Source organism: Microtus pennsylvanicus, chromosome 19, assembly GCF_037038515.1.
Source record: "Microtus pennsylvanicus isolate mMicPen1 chromosome 19, mMicPen1.hap1, whole genome shotgun sequence".
NCBI lineage: Eukaryota > Metazoa > Chordata > Mammalia > Rodentia > Cricetidae > Microtus > Microtus pennsylvanicus.
In genome coordinates this window covers 37641727-37660205 of record NC_134597.1, presented here as the reverse complement: position 1 = coordinate 37660205, position 18479 = coordinate 37641727, and the positions used below count along the sequence as shown (strand labels likewise).

General features: G+C 37.3%; 1 pseudogene; it reads right to left on the bottom strand.

The window, feature by feature from the left end:
- Positions 1–13686: 13686 nt before the first annotated feature.
- LOC142838132 (NADH dehydrogenase [ubiquinone] 1 beta subcomplex subunit 6 pseudogene) lies at positions 13687–14240 on the bottom strand (annotated as a pseudogene).
- Between the last annotated feature and the right edge of the window lie 4239 nt (positions 14241–18479).

Genomic DNA, 18479 nt, shown 5'->3' with positions numbered 1-18479 from the left:
AACCATCCCATTCCCCCAAGCTCCCCCCATCTTCTCCTTCTCACGTTTCTCACCCCATTTCCCCTTTGCCCCATGCCACCTCACCCCCAAGTTCCCAGTTTTTGCCCCGTAATCTTGTCTACTTCCCATATCCCGGTGGATGACTATATGTTTTTCTATGGGTTCACCTTCTTAAACAATTAGAGAGTACAAACAAAAAGGTAGAAGAAATGAATAAATTGCTCAGTGATACCCAAGAAAACCAAGAGAAACAAGAGAAGGCAATCAAACATGTAAGGGAAGCGGTTCAAGACTTGAATGAAATGGAAGTAATGAAGAAAACACAAACCGAGGGAAGGATGGAGATGGAAAATCTGGGTAAACAGGAATTACTACCAACAGATTACAAGATATAGAAGAAAGAAGGTCAGACACTGAAGATACCATAGAGAAAATAAACACACTGATCAAAGAAAACAGCAAAACTAACAAATTCTCATCACAAAACATTCAGGAAATCTGGGACACAATAAAAAGACCAAACCTAAGAATAATAGAGGTAGAAGAAGGAGAAGAAGTACAGCTCAATGGTCCAGAAAATATATTTAATAAAATTATAGAAAGCATTTTTATATTATACAAATACATATAGATATTACACGCATATATGTTATAAGTATCTATTATCTAGCATGCATAAATAATTTTTACAGCTCAACAAAAATAGAAAGATGAAGCTAATAGCAGAATAAATGGACTCGGGGATATGGCTCAGCAAACAACCTTATTTGTCATGAGCAAGGTCATGAAAATAGACAAAGAATTCAAATGGAAACCTTTTATATAACAAATGGAAACAACCCTGAGAAAATACATGGAAGGTCAACCTCGGTAGCTATAGGAGAAATGTCAATTATGTAAACCACACAGTAAAGTAGAATTTCATATACAAAGCAAGACGATGCAAAATACAAAATGTTGTAAAGTTGTGAGGAAAAGAGCTTATTATTGACTGGCCTGTAAAACAGCTATTGTAGAAATCATTTGGTGCTTCATGAAAACACATGCTAAGGCAAGAAATGGTGTATAGTGAATATCTAAATGAAGTAAACCCAAAGATGCAGAAAACAGTTTGATGGCTACCAGGAGATTGAAAGAGAGAAATGATGTCTGTTTGATTGCTATGGGACAGTAAATTGTGACTCCTTTAGGATCAAATGGCCCTTTCAAAAGGGTTAACTAAAATCATGTGCATATCATGTATTTACATTACTATTCATAACAGTAGCAACATTAACGTTATGAAGCAGGAATAAAAATAAGTATTATTGGTGTCACTATAACATGAGGAACTGTATTAAGGGGTCATAGCATCAAGAAGGTTGAGAAAAACTACTATGGGGTTTTCTTTCGAAGCAATGAAAGTGTTTTAACTCCTCTTAAAGATTTTGTTTATCCATGAGTTATACAAGTTTGCATTCCCACCACCAATGGAGGAATGTTCCTCTTACTCCACAGTCTTTCCAGCAAAAGCTATTATTGGTGTTTTTAATCTGAGCCACTTTTACTGTTGTAAAATGGTTTGTCAGAGTTATTGTGATTTGCATTTCCCTGACGACTAAGGATATTACCTTCTTTGAGAAGTATGTGGGTATGCTGGGGGAAGACAGAGGGACTGGGAAGAGGGGAGGGAGGAGGAACTGGGATAGCTATGTAAAATGAGAAAAGATTGTTTTTAAATTTGTATAAATAATTAAAATTTTTAAAAAGATTTTGCTTATCTTTTGACTTTGCCAATTGTCATTATTTTTAAATTTTAAGTCGATTGCTTTGTGTGATACAAATTTAACATTTCAACGTATGAAGACTTCAAGATGTTAACTTTAGATGTAGATCATATAAGAGATAAGGGATTCATAATCTTCCAATCTTAGCTTCCTGAGGATTAAAATTACAGGTCTATATCAGCACCACATGAGTCTTTGATTTGGTGTCTATCTTTTAAATTCTCTCCAGTGTTTCATGTTCTAGGCTTCAATACTGATTTTAATGATTATATTATCATCTGGATATCTTACACTGAGAATTCATCTCGGGCTAGTAATCAAAATGCTGGCTGGGTTTTATGTTTGCTGTTTTCAAATTGCTAATAAACTTTGCTAATGGAGAGCACTATGTTGACTAAGATGCATCAAATGTAGGTCAAACACACTTGTTACAAAGAAAGAATGGAATATCAATTGACCATAAGAGAATTTCAACATGGCATAATGACTCAATAAATTTGCTAATTGAGCTTTTATTCATGGCTGCTATGACAGAACTGGGAATTTGAAGGGGTTTAATGGGTTATGGCTCATCCCAAATGTTTTTTTTTTTTAATTTTAGGAGATAGCTGAACTATTCTACTGTTTTTGTTTGACTTCCATGGAGTAGAACAGAATTTTATAGCTGATTAAACATATAAAGTTAAAAAAAATCCTTCCACTCCTCCTATAAGGTTCTGCCCTATTCAGTAATTTGTAGGAGCGCACTATGGTTTTAGCAGAACCCACTCACCCCCTTTGCTTTCTTTTGCACAAACTCTCACAGCTCCTTTCTGCCAGAGAGTGCTAGATCACATGGGAACCATATCCATTTCCCTGAAATGTTTGGACTTTATGTTACTCCTTCTCATTGCATCTCCGGACAAATTGTAGGGAGAAACAGAGCTATAGTTGCTCTGAAGTGATGTGAGGTCAGCACTCCTGCTGCGAGCATCAGGATGTTACCAGATAGAGACAGCTCCAAACTTCCTTATTTTTGAACCTCCACAATCAGATTTTGGGGCACAGAAATCACAAACCCAATTTCAGTTGCATGGTTGTATGTGTCTATGGATTTGTCTAGGAAGAATCTACTTATCAACATGTTTATCCATCTGCCATCTAGTTTAACATCTCACCCTGTAGGGTGGATATTAATGGATGATACAGTATTCTTCACTTGTATTTATATTATCACAAATACCAGGTGTAAATTAAAGATATCACTAATTTTAAAGTGAATTTTAAACTAACAAATATCATACCAACACACACATGCACATGTACATGTGCCTGGTTCTCTGGCAGAAAGAGAAGGGGAGGAGGGCTGAGCTGAACCTGCCAGACTCTCCCTGGGGCTAAAAGCGATGGTGATCTTAGCAACTCAGCCCTTCCCTCTGTGTGCCAGGGGGAAACACACCTACTGAGTTCGGAGTCTGTCAAAGCAGGAACTCATTTAATGGTATCAAGCAGGGACTTATTTAGGGTTGTGATAGGGGTGGAGAAGCCTGGGATGGGCCAAGGTGGAGCAAGGAACAATGGCCAATAATATTTTGCCACACTAGAGGTGGCTGGACAGAGGTGGGTCTAGGTCAGTAGCCAGAGACAGGTTTACAAACTCTAGCTAGACTCAAAAAGTTACACTGGGCATCACACCAACTCAAGCTAGGCTCAGGAAATAACACTGGGCCTTGCATCTGTGCCTCGTAAGGCCCAACATACATGCATATACATATGTACACACATATATATGTACGTGTATTTATATATGTTTAAAATTAATTAAAATTTATGACAGGAAACATTTAATTTATTCAACAAGATTTCACAGATTTATCATTTTCACCTTAAAATGCAATATAAAAATCTGCTCAGGTATAAATATCCATGACATTTGAGGTATTTAAGAATCCAACAGTTTCTGAACAAAAGATTTTTTTGTTTTTATTCATGAATTTATTCTAAGACTTCATTGCATAAATGTAAGTTACATCCTATTGGTTTAAGCAGCAAATATACGCATTTAAACAAATATAAAGTGTCAATTATTTTATTGTTATGTGATATATTAAACCCTAAACTATTAAATGTAAATAAGAACAAATGCATGAAGAAAAGTAGCATGGTAAATTCTTTTTTTTTTTAAATCTTTTTTTTTATTGAGAAAATGAGAAAAAAAAAGTTTCCACCTCCTCCCAGCCTCCTATTTCCCTCCCCCTCCTCCCACCCTTCTCCCCCTCCTCCCAACCTTCTCCCCCTCCCCCCACTCCTTTCCCCCTCCCTCTCCAGTACAAAGAGCAGTCAGGGTTCCCTGCCCTGTGATAAGTCCTAGGTCCTCCCCCTCCGTCCATATCTAGGAAGGTGAACATCCAAACTGGCTAGGCTCCCACAAAGCCAGCACATTAAGTAGGATCAAAACCCAGTGCCATTGTCCTTGGCGTCTCATCAGCTCTCATTGTTCGCCATGTTCAGAGAGTCCAGTTTTATCCCATGCTTTTTCAGTCACAGTCCAGCTGGCCTTGGTGATCCCAATAGATCAGCTCCACTGTCTCAGTGGGTGGGTGCACCCCTCGTGGTCCTGACTTCTTTGCTCTTGTTCTCCCTCCTTCTGCTCCTCATTGGGACCTTGGAAGCTCAGTCCAGTGCTCCAGTGTGGGTCTCTGTCTCTATCTCCATCCATCACCAGATGAAGGTTCTATGATGATATGCAAGATGTTCTTCAGTATTGCTATGGGATAGGGTCATTTCAGGTTCCCTATCCCCAGCTGCCCAAGGAATTAACTGGGGACCTCGGCTTGGGCACCTGGGAGCCACTCTAGGTTCAAATCTCTTGCCAACCCTAAGGTTCCTCCCTTAACTAAGAATTGTAGTTCCGTGCTCCCCTATCCAACCTTCCTTTATCCCAATCCTCCTTGTTCTCCAAGTTCCCCCTTCCTCCCCTTCTCCCTTTTATCTCCCCATCTCCCCTTACCCCCATCCCACCCCACCCCCAAGATCTCAATTTTCTCCCCGGCAACTTTGTCTACTTCCCATAGCCAAGAGGATAACTATATGTTTTTCCTTTGGTTCACCTTCTTACTTAGCTTCTTTAGGATCACCAATTGTAGGCTCCGTGTCACTTATTTATGGCTAGAAACCAATTATGAGTGAGTACATCCCATATTCATCTTTTTGGGTCTGATCTGAACAGAGAATTCTCAGCAGAGGAAGTTCAAATGGCCAAAAGACACCTAAGGTCATGCTCAACCTCCTTAGCGATCAGGGAAATGCAAATCAAAACAACTTTGAGATATCATCTTACACCTGTCAGAATGGCTAAAATAAAAAACTCCAATGATAGCCTTTGCTGGAGAGGCTGTGTAGGAAGGGGTACCCTCATCCATTGCTGGTGGGAATGCAATCTTGTGCAGCCACTTTGGAAATCAGTGTTTCGGTTTCTCAGGAAATTTGGGATCAACCTACCCCTGGACCCAGCAATACCACTCCTGGGAATATACCCAAGAGATGCCCTATCATATGAAAAGAGCATTTGTTCAACTATGTTCATAGCAGTATTATTTGTAATAGCCAGAACCTGGAAACAACCTAGATGCCCTTCAATGGTAGAATGGATTAAGAAAGTGTGGAATATCTACAAATTAGAGTACTATGCTGCGGTAAAAAACAATGACTTCTCGAATTTTGCATGCAAATGGATGGAAATAGCATGGTGAATTCTAAACAACATCATAACTGTGTGACTTTGGAAAACACCACCAATCCCTAGTGCCTATGAGAATCCCCACCTTTTCCTTGTGCTTGACTACTGAGCCATTCCCTAGTACTCTATTAACATTTAAAAGGTTTAAGATTCAAGGTAATTTTATTAAAAAATGATATTCCATATACCTACAAATTCACCTCTATTTCATATAGGACTACACAAATGGTCTAGGATTCTTCTGTCTGTGACAACTTGATTGGCACATCCTGTGTAGAAGACTGATTAAGGAAACTATTGTTTTACAATTTATTTTATTTTCATTATGTGTATGCATATGTATTTCTGTGTATGGATATGTGCGCATGAATAAAGTACTCTGAGAATTCAGAAAAGAACATCAGATAAATTAGAACTAGAGTCACAGGAAATTGTGAGCTGCCCAACATGGGTACTAAGAACCAAACTCAGGTCCTCTACAAGAGCAGTACATCTTCCTGTCTGTTGAACCATCTCTGTAGCCCCACTTTTCTATAGTCATTAAACAATCATACTTGCTTCATCACATGTAGCTGTGACTAAATCCTAATAATGTGAGTAAATAAGCATTTTATTTCATTCTCTTATTCAGTCTTCATATCTCTCAATGGTGCAATTCTCATGCACATCAAATTTTATTCAATATAAAAAATGTATCTGAAATACACTATCCCTGAATGGTTTGCTCCATTTGTTTAAGCCATATCGATCTAAAACAATATGAAGAAGAACAATAGATTTCTTAATTGTTCAATTCAGTAAAGTTATGAAACTTTAAACATCCACATGGATATTTAAACCAGCTCTAAAACTTATCCTTGCAATAAATTATTTTGGGGAAAAAGTTATATTAAAAAAAATGCTTGAGTTTATTTCTCCATGACAAAGTTAAAATATTTTGGAAAAATAGTAACTTAGTAGAAACTTTTCAGAGTAAGAAATGATAAAAAAAATACAAAAAGAACATGCTAAATTGATAAGAATCAAATGCAGAGGATATCATATTAAAAATAATCAAGGATTGGGTAGATGGTTCAGAAGGTAGCTGCCATCCATGAAAAATATACTTTGATCTTTAGGACCATATGATGGAATGAGATGTCCTAATTTCTACATGTACACACAAACGCATTCACACACACACACACACACACACACACACACACACACACACACACAAAAGACACACAGTAAATATAATAAAAATTTAAAGAATAATCCACAAGGTCAACATGGAAGATGATCATAGAATGCTATGTGCTATTAGAGAAGGAGGCGTTTTATTGTTCAAGTGTGTGCATGCGCACATGCATGTGCACAATGTATTTATGTTCCTGTGCCATACCATGCATGCTGAAATGAGAAGAAAAGTTTGAGCATAGATGCTCACCATCCACATGTTTTTATGGAGGAGGGTCATCTTTCTATCTGTTGTTTCATTGGTTAATTAATAAAGAAAACTGCTTGGCCTTTGATAGGACAGAAAATTAGGTAGGCAGAGAAAACAGAACAGAATGCTGGGAAAAAGAAGCCGAGTCAGACAGTAGCCATGATTCTCTGACCCCAGACGGATGTAGGCTAGAATCCTTCCTGGTAAGACACAATCTCATGGTACTACACAGATTATTAGAAATGGGTTTATCAAGATGAGAGAACTAGTCAATAAGAGGCTAGAACTAATGGGCCAAGCAGTATTTAAAATAATACAGTTTCCGTGTAATTATTTCGGGTAAAGCTAGCCGTGCAGTAGCTGGGCGGTGGGAAGCGGCCTGCCGCTCCTCACAACAGAGTGACACCCAACGTGGTAATGAACTCCACATAAAATCTGAGAGAGAGCTTAATTTTAAATGCAGAAAAAAAGAGTTTAACACAGCCTTTTGCTATTTACTAGAACTTGCTGTAGAGAGATTTTCTGATTCAGCAACAGCAACAGAAAAAAAAGGCTGCGTCATTTTAAAGCATGGCTTCCTGGGGCTGTGCCGCCATTACAAACTCTGGCTTTAAAGCATTTCAATGACTTTTATGGGACTGGATGTTTGTGTGCTCACTCAGGATCTGGAAGAAAGTAGCTGAGACCATGCCGTTAGGTCAGCTCTTCCTGCCTGGGCAGATGGTGAAATCAGACTTAGTCAGGTGGGAGAGAATGACGGATTCCTGCCGCCATACAGAAGAGATGTTTCCAGGCTGTGCAGTGCTCTGCCTGTCAGATTTGGCTGTAATTTGGATGAAAAGAGTTTCTGTGCCACACAATCAGTCTCAGAATTAAACTGCTGAGTGCAGGTCCAATGTGGACTTGCTGTGTGCCTAGAACTGTGCTGCAGCTCAGGGGCACCAAATGAATCTGAGGCAGGAGCTGCTTCTCCATACTGAACTGTGCTGATCTCAGGCAGGAAGGATCGTAATTACCATAATAACAGTGCAATTAAGGTTTACTGGCAGTAAACAGGCAGTACCGTATTACTTCTACCTGGTGCAATGTAAGTTTTTAAGAAGTGCTTAACATTTTAAGAAATGCTCCTGGATAGTAAAAAAATTAAGGATTCACAATAGAACAGATTTCAGACATAAAAGACCTATAAATGGATCACAGTGTTGGATGAATGTACATAGGCTTGAGAGAGAGAAGAAAAAGAACATAGAGAATAAAGTTAATGATTAAAAAAAGGGTAAAGTCTTTAAAGAGACAGAGTACAGACAGTTATAGATTAAGAGAAATAAAGAAAAATAAGCCACATAAAAATGGAAAATTCACAGAGAGTCTGGATTCTTTGTATTATTGTGTTTTCTTTAAAATTTTTGACTGTGAAAGAGCTAAGTACAGAGAGACATTTTATTATATGGGCTGCCAAGTGGAAACAGAATGGATATCATAAGGGTATTATGACTTTAGAATTTGGGTCTAAGGATATGATGCTTTGGAGAGGGTCTTCTTTTGTTTTCACAGAGGATGAGACCCTGTGGATTGCTTCTATCCCAATATGGAACACCTTCAGAAAATTACTTCACTCAACTGCCAACTGAGATGAACCTTGCACACAGGTTATACCGTGAAAGATCTAAATAACAGCGCCCCATACAGCAGGAAGCAGTTTAGAGAAATAACTATGCCCATATTCCCAAATATTGTTTATAAATGTTCTTTTACATTTAAAGGGGGATATGATATAAATATGAATAATTTGCATTGATGTGGATTTTAAGGTCAATTTTGTTATATGTATACATATTTTTGATCCTGATTAAGGTATTGTGATTGTGTAATTCATTTTAGAAATGTAATGTATAATTAAGAAATATAGGTTGTTATTGGATAATCATTGATAATTGTCAAGCTTGTAGTCATGTTAGTTAGATTTTCTAGATATATAGAGATATATTTCAGTTAAATAGGCATTCTTCATATCTTTCAAAGACTACAGAATATGGCATTTTATGTTTTAATAACTTATGGTTTTCATGACAATAAGACACATCTGCTTCTGGCAGCACCAGCTACTTCAAGAGGAAGATGGGCATTGAAGAGGCTTCTTATGGAGTTGATTAGTCATTTGGGCAAGAAACTGCTCTAGCCTGGACTGTTGTATAAACTGGACACAAAGAACCTGCAGAGAGAGGACTACTGAACTTGCCTAAAGGTGAGATGGTCTTTCAGGGTTCCTGATTCATGAAAGAGTCTGTGAGACATTCTGCAGGACACAGCAGAGAGTGACTAAACTGCCTTTGAAATTTCCTGCTTGATAAAAATGTCTTCTGGATACTGTGGGCCTGAAGGCTGAAGATGGATGCCCCAATGGTACAGAGGAACTTTGGGTGACTGTCCAGGCAGCAAGATGTCTCTGTCATTTCTAGAATTTTAGAAGTTACTTACTTCTTGTTTACTTAGGTAATACTATATCCTTCTAGAGTCTTTGATGGAGTTGAAGAATATATAGATAGTTATTGTTTTCCTTAGTTATGATAAAGGATAAAATAGATATAAATATTGTAACTGTAATTCTTGCTTGATAACTATTTTGTTATATGTAATTTTACTACGTTAAAATGAAAGCCTTCTTTTTTGTTTAAACAGAAAAAGGAGAAATGATGGAGGAGGGTCATCTTTCTATCTGTTGTTTTATTGGTTAACTAATAAAGAAAACTGCTTGGCATTTGATAGAACAGAAAATTAGGTAGGTGGAGAAAAGAGAACAGAATGCTGGGAGAAAGAAGCAAAGTCAGACAGACGCTATGCCTCTTCTCTCTGAGACAGAAGCAGGTTAAGAATCTCCCTGGTAAGCCACCAGTTTGTGGTGCTACACAAATTATTAGAAATGGGTTAATCAAGATGAGAGAATTAGCCAATAAGAGGCTAAAACTAATGGGCCAAGCAGTATTTAAAATAATACAGTTTCCGTGTAATTATTTCAGGTAAAGCTAGCTGTGCAGTAGCTGGGCACTGGGAAGCAGCCTGCTGCTCCTCACAACATGCCTTGTTACAGCAGGGTCTTTTCTTGGTCAGCACTGCCTACTCCAGGCCACATGACCAATGGGCTTCTGGGCCTTCTTTTGCCATCTTCTTTCTCAGTGCAGAAGTTGTGGAATTACAGAAATGCATTATTGCTTCCAGTCTTGCATAGTTTCTAAGAATCAAACTTAGGTCTTTACATTTGTGCAGCAAGTACCTCAGTCATAGAACCATCTATTTCCCCAGGAGAGCTTTCTGGATGTTATGAACCTCAATTTTTTTTGGCATACCACGATATGACTTCTATGTACTGTGACATAGAGCTAACAATACGGAGATGGATATATAAAAAAGAAATCACATTTGTAGACCCCCCAACCATCACATTTAAGTAGGGACTCACTTCAACTCCTGAAAAGGCTAATGGACAATTCAAGTTAGCAATATTTTTATAGAGCTATATGATCATCTCACAGTATTATATGTGAAAGTCTCACAATCAGAGCCTAAATACCAAACTTGAAATAGTATGCATATGAAAACACAGTGGTCAGAAATTATCTGGGATAAGATCTTGCATATAATATAACTACAATATCATAAAAGTAGATATTGTTTTATTTATCTATTATTTTTATTGTTATATACTTATTTATCTGTTTAGGCTTTTTGAGACAAAGTTTCTCTGTGTATCTCTGACTGTCCTGGAACTTACTTTGTTGACCATCTTGGTCTCTAACTCAGAGATCTACCTGCCTCTGCCTCCTGAGTGCTTGGATTAAAGGCTATAGACACTTGTTTGTTATATTAAGTTCTACACTGGTATCTTATGATAAATCCATGATTTTAAAAATTTAAATATAACCTTATGTAGTTAAAACTTACTCTCTTATTTACAGCTGTAACTGAACAAAGATTATGAAAATGAAGTAAATGAGTTATTTGGGATTCCTTTCTCAAAACTGAGTATTTTTTAAAGATTCCTCCTTGTTTGTATTGACCATCTGTCCTTGAAATATACTAATGAAGCTATCTATTTTCATTAATGTTAGCTGTTAACTTGTCTTTTCTCCTTATTAGAATTTTCTCAGAACAACAATGTTATAGATGATTTTTAGAATAGCTCATCCATGATCTCACATCACAGCAGATACTGATATGCAAATGGTGTCCTAATGCATGTGTGCTCCCATAGAGGATTTATATCCCTTTTAAAATTTTCCTTAAACAAATTATAATCCTATTGGTGATGCTTTAATAATCTATGGTGACCAGCGTCACTCAAATGCATCAATACATTTTTTTAGTAAATAAAAGTATGGCAATCTGGCTTTAATTCAGTGTCCCTGAGTCTGCTTTAACTTGAAATATGGTTTTATACTATAGTTTGTCTGTTTTTTTAAATCTTTTTGTGCAAGTATTTCTCTGAGACAGAGATGCTGAGATAAAGACAGGAGTATAAGGAGATTATTGGAGACTAACTCAGAAAGGAAATAGATCTGCCAGATCCTGGGGAAGACTGACTTTAGTCCTTGTTAGCCCACAGAGGAGTTCAAAGTTTGTAACTCCCAGTGAGGAGTTCTCACACTCCAATGGAATGGCTAGAGAGTTTTACATCCTTTTTTCCCCCTTTTAAAAATTTGATTTTAAAGATTTATACATTTTTCTCTGCTCCTTTCCCTTCCTCTCCCCTCTCCTTCAACCCTCTTTCATGGTTCCCATGCTCCCAATTTACTCAGGAGATCTTGTGCTTTTCTACTTCCCATTTACATCCATTTTTACATTCAACAATCAGACCTGGAAAATAGCTTCTCAGCTACTTCTGCCTTTCTTAGTCCCACAGGACTCTAAGAGATATCTCATCTTATTAGTGATGAAGCAAAGTCTGAAAAGAAGTAGTCAGCAGGAGAAATTTGTCCCTAAAACTCTCTTAACATGGCTTTCTAACCCATGTACAAAATAACTGCATGGATTATTGTAATTTTTACTTGTAAGCTAAGAACTGATCAATAAAATTCAGATTTCAATAATATTATCCCAAACTCTCTTCACCATTTTAAAACAGTTCATCTCCCATTTTAGTTCACACAAAATTGAAAATCGTTTTGAAAAAATACCCTTTATTAATTTCTTTTAGTCCCAAAGGAAAATGTAAAAAAAAATTGACAGGCAAATATCTAGCAAACTTAAAAGAGAATTTATGTATTTGATATATTTTAGCAGTATATTGTCCTTAATTATAGAAAAAACGATAGCTATTTTAAGATTAATTACATTAATCAGCACAGAATAAAAACATGATCAAATATAACATGCATGGGGATAATGGATGCAAGAGTTTTTAGCTCTTCCTGTTGGGAATTCTATGTGAAACAGGCCTGATCATTTAAAATGAGCTCAAAAGCTACACAATGCCTTCAAAGTAAGCATGTTGTCAACAGTGGATCTTGCTGTGTTCTGTGAATGGACAATAATATTCTCTATAAAATACCAGTTGGAAGTTAAATATGCCTTTCTGTGATAAAATGAAAGTCTGTCAAAATGCTACTTTTTTTATTAGGGCACTGCTAATCAAATGAAATGGCTCCCCTTTCTCACCCCATATCACAATTATGACACTTAGAGTAGATACTCAATTTAATTTTTGACAAGCTATCACAGTTGTGACTTGAAGAGAATTAATTTACTTACAAAAAAGTTGAGGTAGCATACAATGGTTTGGACATTGATGTGTTAGTTTCTATCTTGGAGCAATTTAAGAAATAAACTGCATGAAGACCCCTGTAAGGATAAATGTTATACAGTAGGCTTCAAAGGGAAGGCCATGCTGGGAATCCTAGTCACATGCAAAGGATTTTTCAAAACATTCTTAAATGCATTCTACTTTAGGGTAGAGTCAAATAGGCAGTAATATAAGATGCCGATGCAAGCAGAGAATTTGGGGAAAAAAGCTTGGAGGTAAAATACTTTTAAGTAAACAGAGGTTAAAGAATTGAAAATCATTTATACCCAGGTGTCATGTAAGGAACTAAGGAAAAGGGTGTTGGCTCTGTCGCTGAAATGTCTATTGTATCCACACCTCTCTTTGAGCATACTCATGCCAAAATCGCACTGTATTTATCAGAAATGCTTCACAATTAGTCTTCCTCTCTATCAGAGTAAAATCCTTATCAAGAATGCCATATTGTCTTATGAAATTTGGAGTTACTTTTATACTTTTCAAAATAGACCTATGACAATTACCTTAGGATTTTATTAAATTTATACGTAACATTGGGAATTAACATCATCACATGTTAAAGGTTCTTAATCTGTGAACATAGTATAACATAGCTGTGGTCAGTCACACTTATTTTCTCCAAATAACAGTTTTATAACTGTGTTCTGCCTTAAAAATTCCGTGGTGGTGCACGCCTTTAATCCCAGCACTCGGGAGGCAGAGGCAGGCGGATCTCTGTGAGTTCGAGATCAATCTGGTCTACAAGAGCTAGTTCCAGGACAGGCTCCAAAACCACAGAGAAACCCTGTCTCGAAAAACCACAAAAAAAATCAATTTGTTATTTATTTCTTATGTATCCAAAGGCTGGGGAAATAAGGTAATTGGATCAAATACTGCCCATAAAATGTGCAACCCCTTGAAGACATGAAATCCTATAAAATGGTAAGGTTTATAATGGCAAAGACAATACAAAAATAGTAAAACAATTTGAAAAGAAATCTTTATTTATTTATTTATTTTTCTCTGAGAATAAGCTTTAGTAGTTACTTCCAGGAAACAGATCAGTAAATACAGCACTATATGAAGAGACTTTTGCTATTACACAAGTCTTTTAAGTTTTTATGTGCTCTTTAATGATGTTGATCAGGAAAATCTTTCATTGGTGGAATTACTTCTCCAGTCTCCAGAATTGTATCACCTGGGAATATCTTGGGCTTCGTGTCAACGATGCCATATGGTTTTGCCGCAACGAGGTATTTGACGTAGTAGTGAATGAACCAGAGAGGTACAAGTATATGAGAGACAGTGAAGATACTGGACCGGTATGTCTTAAAGAGCACCTTCTTCCACACGGCTCCGTCCCGCAGAAAGTTATTCCAGAATCCCTCCAGGGGCCACATCTTGCGCGGTGGCAACACGGGCTCCCGGGGGCTCAGCTCCTGGTCCTTCGGCCATCGTCTCCTCAGCTCCCGCAGCTGCTGCAGCCGCAGCTTCTCATCCACCGTGTACCCCGTCATGTTGCCGGCGAACTCGTTCAAAGGGACGCGGCGCCGAAAAGAAATCTTTAAAAGGATATTCACATAGCCACTTAGCACATGAAAGGATTCAACCTCATTAACGTTACTGAAAAAAAAAAATAGATGCAGTTACACATTTGTCAGGGTGACTAAATCCAAGAGAGGCAGAGCTAAGTATTTGGAACAAACTGATATGATGAGAATCCAAACTCCTGATCAGAGTACAATTTGTGTACCAACTTTGGAGAAATGTTTGGCTCATGTAATAATGTTGAGAGCATACATATGGCTTATTAACATTCCACATCCATTGGAAAAGAATCTGGCATGAACATGACTGAAATTATTCCAAAACACCATCTGAAAAGTTATCTCCCTCAAACTTTGGTATCCTTTTTTATATTGACAAGGGTCCATTGAGAACCCTTAGAAAAACATTAGAAAGCAAGAGTAATTACAATATTTATATTTTATATTTAATATCAAGGAGGACAAGTGATTATTTACCAACATATAACCAAATAAAGTATTTTAAGATATCATAGAACCATAGTAACATGCCCAGTGGAGAAATGATGTTGTCTCAGGATTTTTCTGCTCAACACCAACTTTGAAGACTTCTTAGATATGGCATAGCTATTTTGTTGAAGACATCACTGAGTTGTTAGCACAGGTTTTCCACAGCTGCTGATTGTCAAGTGAGAAGCCAATGAGTTGGTAAAAATAGTGGCCTGTGTTTCCCTCGACAGAGTTGACTCCAAGATGATAGATAAAATCTGATGATTAGAAACCATCCTGCCAGAACACCATCGGGCTGAGGTTGGCAGGTGAGGCACCAGAGCGTAGGGGTTGGCAAGTGAAGCTTATGGAAGCCCAAGTACTGTGTGTTTTGGTGCATACGCTTCTGGCATGCATACTTCCAGATCAGAAGGAGAAGAAATGCAATATGTTCTGCCACCCCATGCTAGCTGCTCAGACAGAAAGGTAAAGTCTTAAAACTTCCAAGAATGACCTTACAATGTCAAAGTGCATATAGTATATGCAGAGATATCTATTGATAACTGCTCAATAGTTCAGTAAAGCGATCACAGCAACATAACAGAGAGTTATATTCTGGAGAATGGACAACATCTGTATCTACAAAATAGTGTCAGAATTGACGGTGACACAGTTACAAAGAGTGCCAGCACAACTCATCAATTATTGAATTTTGCTGATGGAGTTATTTGTTCCATTCTTCCTGCAATGAATTCAATGTGTTTGTTGACACATCCATCAATGTTAACATTATTTCCTTTCTATTAGTGTTTATTCATTGTGCAAAACAGTGAGTTACACAGATTTTTTTCATATTTGGTGTAATTTGACCATATTTACATCCATTACACATTTTAGACTTTTCTGACCAGCACTCTTCCTAGTCTCTATTATCCCCACCGCACGCGCAAAGCACATATGGTCGATCCCTTTCTAGGTATGACTTATTTTCTCAATAGAAAGATCTATGGCTTCACCTGTTTTTCAGAAAAATGACATGATTTTTTCTTTATGGCTGAATACTACTTCATTCAGTAAGTAAACCACATGTTCTGTATCTGTTTATCTGGTAATCCACACCTATTTTAATACCATGGCTTAGTTATTGAGAGTATGTGGATGAGTTATTATATCTATAGTACTATGATGTATACCCCAGGCAATAGTATCTGTATCATATGGCAATTCTATTTCCAATTTTTTAGAACATTCATACAGATTTATGTAGAGAAATCAATATTATGTGATTTCTTAACTTATATTCAGTATGAATAATGTGTAATACCTGTAGATAGTCACATTGTTTTCTTTCTTTGAAGCAGGAGACACCCTAGACTAGTCTTGTTTCTGCCAACCCCTTTAGTTCAAGCCATGCTCCCATTATTATGATGCAGAGTCTATTTATACTTTTAATGTACAAAATTCTCACATTTGACATTTCTTTTTGTATCTTGTTTCACTTCTATGAAAAAGAAATTTAAAAAAGAAAGCAAAAAATGTGAATTTGAATCATAATGAACAATGGAATTTTTAAGTGTGTATATGTGAGTGTCTACATGAACACATGTATTATGTGTTCCATATATATGCAAGTGTCCACTGAGGCCAGAAAAGGGAATCAGATTCCTGGAACCTGTAATCAGTGCCACCTGATGTGGATAATAGGAATCAAATTCCAGGCCTCTTAAGGGGCAGCAAGTGCTTCTAACCACTCAGTCACTTCTTAAACTCCTAGCTGATATTAGAGCTACTTTTCAGATTACTAAACTTTTCAAAAATGTTAAAAATGTATTTGAAAATACAAGAGTAAATAGTCATTGTCTTATACTATAATGATATTCTAAGTGAAATCATCATTGTCCCACTAAAGCAATGTAGAATCTGATGAGTGAGATGTGACATATATTAAGGATGGTCAAAGTATAAATTTGGGGTTTTGAAAATATTATTCTGATAAAATTCTTACAAAATCAAAAAAAGCCAATAGCTATAGAAACACAACTATCACTAAGAAAGAAACACAGAGTTAGATAGAACAGTTTAAAGACAACATACACAATTGGATGAAAATCCATTTAAAATGTAAACTTCAAAGTTTCTAGTTTTAGAGGTCCTGATGGCAAGGGAAATAGGATTGTTTTAAGTTCCATATGTCTTGGACCATTTGTCCCAGGACTCTAATACCCAAAGATATTCCTGCAGCTATTTTGCATATCTAGATGCCATCAGATTTCTACAGAATGCAAAGGGGGGATTTAGCTTAAAACTGATAGTAAGGACAAAAACTGGACTTCTGCACTACAAGTATATCTTGAACAATTTCCTTTCAAAAAGTAGTTCTTTGCATAGTCATGACTCAGTGACCATGTAACGGGAACGGAATATCATATGTTAGATGGATCCAACAATTTATGTATGCAAACCAGCCAAAAATTATCTAAAAAGGGGGAAATGGCACACTTGAGATAAGGACAGAGCACAGCTGAAGGTCTTATGTAAGTTGGGTGAGCTAAGCGTCTATTTTTCCATGTAACATACTGTGTTCACACCAACCTTCTCCTTCAGTTCATACTTATGACCTCTGTGCACCTTTCCCTATAGCAAACTAACTCAACAGCTACAATCTCAGGCTTCCAATGGAAGGTTTGTTATGATAGACTGTGCCAGCACACATGGAAGGTATAAGACTGAGAGACACTGATTCATGGAAATTTTCCTTTGAGAAGGTTCCAGAAGAGAGCACTCATAGCTCACCTTCTGTGTACTAAAAGGTAGGCTAAGATCTGCTTACAGTCAAGTTTCTGTGTAATGTCAAAAAATTCAGTTCCAGGCAGTGTTAGGGGTGGGCTCACTCTTACGGTATGGGTCTCAGTACCCATAATTCAGGACCCAGTAATTTGTTTGCCACTACCACAGTCTCTGTGGCACCCATAACCCAGCACAAGCAGTATGGATTTGGTTGGTGTCCCAGTTGCTCCACTGAAAGATTTTCCTGGTCAAATGAGTTGACCAATTGAACTACATATATACAATTGCAAGGAGTCTCAGCTGTGGACATCCTTGTAGATTCCTGGGAGTTTCCCTTACATCTGGTTTCTACCTGTCCTTGGATTGTGCCCCTTTTCCAGTTAAATTTTTGAGTACTCTCCATCCTATGTCACTCCCAGTTGATTCCACATGTTCCCATCTCCACCCCCCAATCTAACCCCAAAATCCCTTCTATTTCTCCTTTTTATGATGATCCTGGTGTCCTTCTTATTACTTACCCTCTCTGGGTCAGTGATGGTAGCATGACTGTCCTTTACTTTAAAGACAATATCTGCTTATGAGAGAGTAAATACCATAATTGTCTTTCTGGGTCTGAGTTACCGCATTCAGGATGATTTTTTCCCTAGTTTTATCCATTTGCCTGAAAATTTCATGTTTAAAAGCAGAGTAATACTTCATTGGGAAAATGTACCACCTTTTCTTTTCATCCACTCTTCATTTGAGGGACATCTAGTTGTTTCCATGTTCAGGCTATTACTAAAGCTGCTATGAACATAGTTGAGCAGTTATCCTTGTGATATGATTGAACAAGCTTCGGCTATAGGCAAAAGAGTGGTAAAGCTGGATCTTGAGGTAATCAGTATCCCATTTTCTTAGAAGCAACAACACTGACTTCCAAAGTAGCTGTACAAATTTGCATTCCCTTTCCCGTCCTCTTTCCCCTTCCACCTTCCCCCCTCCCCCATGCTTC